Here is a 4,546-nt window from a genome sequence, read left to right as displayed (position 1 = left end):
AGTTATTAGTGTGTTCATCAACTGACATGCTGCCTTTCGTCAATGTCAAAAACTTGTTCTCCAACTCCAACAGATTTTGAGCCGAGCAGAACTTGCGCTTGAACTACGCCAAGAACTCTGCCCGTGACAATTGTAGTGGCTCATTAGGGCTTAGGGTCTTCCCTAAAGTGTTCCACTAATGAACAGCTCCACCCCTGAACTGGCGTACTGCGAAAGTGGTCTGCAACTTGCCTCTGCAACCACATGTCATGAAAGCTAGCTCCATTTATGAGATCCAATCCATAACTCCGATCGGATCCTCCTTTCCAGTTGCAAGTCAGAAAATCCTTATACTTGCATCCCATTCCATCATTCCTTCTATCCTGGTTGTTCTGCCTAACTATCGGTGGGTTGGCTTGACCAACAGATCCACTAAAGTTTCCACCTTCCGAGTGCCCTTCATTTAATTTGGGCTCTTCCGCTTGAATTGACAGTTCTTCATGATTCTCTTGAAGCAACCGCCTAGTCTCCTCCATTTGACGATCCAACATTGTTTGAATCATCATTTGTACACCAACCATTGTCATTGGCTCTGGTGCTGCTGCTACAACAGGTATTTGCTCAATCACTAGTGGTTGATTCCTATTTTCATCTGTGTTTCCAATGCCACTTCTGGTTCTCACCATTTTTTATCTATACACCGAATAAGGTGAAATTAGATCCTCATTCACGATAGATATTCAAATCATCCTTATCACTCCGAAACGTTTACATGCTAGTTCTAATATCGTAGACGTATGCTTAGAATCCTACACACATAAGGTTTCCAGATCCGGTTGGCAACAGACTATAGATCCGAACAAATAATATCATATATGGCAAACATATAACATTTAGCACATAAAAACATTTTAGGCAATTTTCCTAAAATAAATTAGTGCTCATGTCTAAAATATAACATACACACATCTCACTGTTTCACTTACCATTCTAAGTTTAAGTCTAGAAATCCTACAATTTTTTTAGTTCGCTTAAACTAATGCTCTGATACCAACTATGACATCCCCAAAATCACGGTCAGAAAATACCGGTTTAATTTATGCTTTTAAAATGATTTCAGAGTAATCATTTGATTAAAAGAGTTGCGGAATTTGTTCCCAAAACGAAATATGATAAAGATAAGATTTACTAAAGCATTTCGTAAAGAAATGTATTATTCATTATATTACAATACTCGGGATGTCATGTTCCGATAAACAGACCAAAAACATAAACATTTCAATACAGACCTTACAACAGTTATTTACAACAACAGGTCTATAATCCAAAATATCCTGACAAATCATCCAACTTATGCTCTGGCGCCACTATCTGTAATACAAAGAAACTGAGTGGGTCAGGCTTGGGAGCCTGGTGAGCATATAGGGTTTTCAACCCACAATAAATAATTAATTTAATTTCATCAACCAACAATAACCCAATTACCCATTCCCATTATTCTCACTTTACGTCCCTAAAACAATTAACACAAGGGACCTAGTCTAAGAATATTTCATCGGGGCGACAACACATGCATTCAGGGGTTTCCCAACAATATATGTCAAATAAGGCAACCATGAGGGGGATGGGGTACAACGAATGAACACCCAATTTCATTAACACCTACATGTGGCGAACCTGCTAGCGTTCCACAGGACTGTCTAGAAAAGTCTGTGGTCGTCATCTAAACTCCGCTAGATTACTGAATCAAAAACAACATCAAGGCCTCTCATCTGTTTATCACACATCAACTCTCTACCCATGTTCTACCCAACATATTTAGTAGATAAAAATATATATTTTTATACATAGTTTAAAACCTGTATAGCATTCTCATTCAATACATATTCCAAACAACATATGAGATACATACATATAACACGTATTTCATAGAGAATAAATCATATCTATAAGATAGAAGAAAGTGAATATACATTCACACATATAACAACAAAATATACACATAACACGTATTTCGTATAAAATACTTCATAATTATGCGTTAGAAGAAAGTGAATATACATTCACACACACTCACTTGATCAGAAGATGATCGGATAACACTACAGCTTGTAGAAGTAGTATTCTTCGGTAGATCTGGAAGATCTTCACAAAAATCGGGCTCCTCGCGGGCAGAGGTTCGGCTCGGGAATTTTACTTCTTGGGATCTTCGCGGCTTCGGGATTTGCTTCGGGTCTTGGGAATGATACTGGGGCTTCGGGATAATTCTTGCACGAAAAATGAGGTAAAAATGCGAGAGAAGGAAAGAAAATAGCAACTGGAACTCGGTAGCCTCGACTTCCTTTTATAGGGGGCTGGATCCTCGATTTACACTGGGCGTAAATCCAGGTACGCTGCGCTAACCCGGATAAACCTAGTGACTCCCTCCTTTGGTTAATATCCGAATTTATATTTAAATTTAATATTTTAATTATTTAATAAATTTCAAAAATTCATATCTTCTTCATACGAACTCCGTTTTTGACATTCTTTATATTCACGCGTAGGTGAGACTACGCTTTACAACTTTCGTTTAGACTCCGTCGGCTAATTTTGAATTTATTTTTATTATTTATTTTTAGTAGGCTGGGATAGGAAAACTCCGTTATAAATTCATAACTTCTTCATCTGACGTCCGTTTTTGTCTGTCTTTTTATCGTTTCACTACTATTAACGAGATCTTCGAGTATTTGGGCTGCATACTACGAAGTCAAAATTTGGGCTTTTTTTATGTGCGCTCTCGGTTTAACGAACTCTACGACTTTTGTTTAGATCAATAAGGCTAAATATCTCTCTAACGTAAATTTCACTTTTTACATCATTCAGCATCGCCGCTTCTGTCGCGAAACTTCGACATGTTATAACTTCTTCGTTATATATTGGATTTTGGCATTCTTTATATCTTCAGAATCCTTGTTTCAACCACTACATCTTCGTGCAAACATATCAGACTTATCTCATACTTTAATTTTGACGCTTATTTTATTCTTAATTTATTAAATTATAATAGTTAAGAAAATAAACACATAATTCACATAATACTCAAATATTCAATCATTAATACTTCAAAAAGAGTTACAAGGGTTAACCTAGACTATTACATAATTGATAATGCCTAGCCTGGAAACCCATGCGTTACAGTTTCAATTTCGTGTCGAATTTTGAATACAAACACAACACGACACGACGACACGACGTTGTGTTTGTTACACTTGACATGAAAATGACAATGAACACATATACAAATTTTGATTTCATCTTAATTTCGTTTTGTATCATCTATTTATGTCATGTAGTGTCCTTGATTGACACCCTTGCTTTAACCTAACACTATTAAACTATTTATATATATTTAATGTTCAAATAATTTTAAACTATTTATATACATTTAATGTTCTAATAATTTCAAGTTTAATATTGATGGTTGATGGAGGTAAGGGGTCGATGAAAGTAACACATATATTTAGTATACATGGCACGTGGTTCATGTTCTTGCATCATTGATTCGGTTTTCAACTCTTTTATTCTATTATATCCAATTAAATATTTGATATATTTGTAAATATTGGTATATTTGTAGCAATATGATGGTTTCACTATATTTACTTGTTGCGACACAAAAAAAGAATTCAACAGAAAATTTTGTATCGTCTTGAATCTCGATCGATCACAAGAAGATTTCATTGCCGTAAGGATAATATAAAAATTCAACCAAAACTTATTCAACAAGTTGTAAAAATACGATAGATATATACAATCGGGCATTTTTATATAATACAAAGAGCACTAGCTCATATCATAATATTGCAACAATAGGGTTCCCCTCTTATGGGTTTAGGGATTGAAATTTTTACCATGTCACAAACTGTTTAAAACATGCATCATATAAAGTAGTAAAATATGATAAAACGTGTATGAAAAATCAACACAATCTATATTTTTGCATTTGATACTTTCGGTTTCCTTGAGCTCCTCAATAAGTTCCAACAGGTCATGCATATTAATGCTATGACCTCAAGATGTATGAATATTGTTTTTAATAGAATTAGTTTTGTTAGCCAAAAAGGGATTACGACACAACTTGTTGCTTGTTTAACTGTTACGTCTGTGTAAAACTTTCTTCAATTTGGTGATCTGCTTTATACATAATTAGATTATCAGATAAAATCTTATAATATAATGCTAATGATGTGATCATATCTCGTGAATAAACATAAGTGATCAACCAATATTATTGACCAAATGGTCTTTGGTCTAACGGTAAAGAACGACTCTTTCAATTAAGAGTTCATAAGTCTAAGTCTCGTTGGAGACATATGTGTTAATTTAAAAGTAAATTAGTTTATCACGTTCATTTGTTTGTTGTTTTAAAATCATCATCACATGTAATTAATTTGTTGTTTTAAAATCATTATCACATGTAATTAATAAAATATATTAATGTTACTTTCATGGAGATTTCGATAGAGATAGGAAGATCAGGATACCTAGAGGAAAAGTACAAACAAAATAAGACAATCTTATACAA

The sequence above is a fragment of the Lactuca saligna genome, chromosome 8 (assembly GCF_052625555.1).
Source record: "Lactuca saligna cultivar CGN05327 chromosome 8, ASM5262555v1, whole genome shotgun sequence".
Taxonomy (NCBI): Eukaryota; Viridiplantae; Streptophyta; class Magnoliopsida; order Asterales; family Asteraceae; genus Lactuca; species Lactuca saligna.
This window is presented reverse-complemented; position numbering follows the sequence as displayed.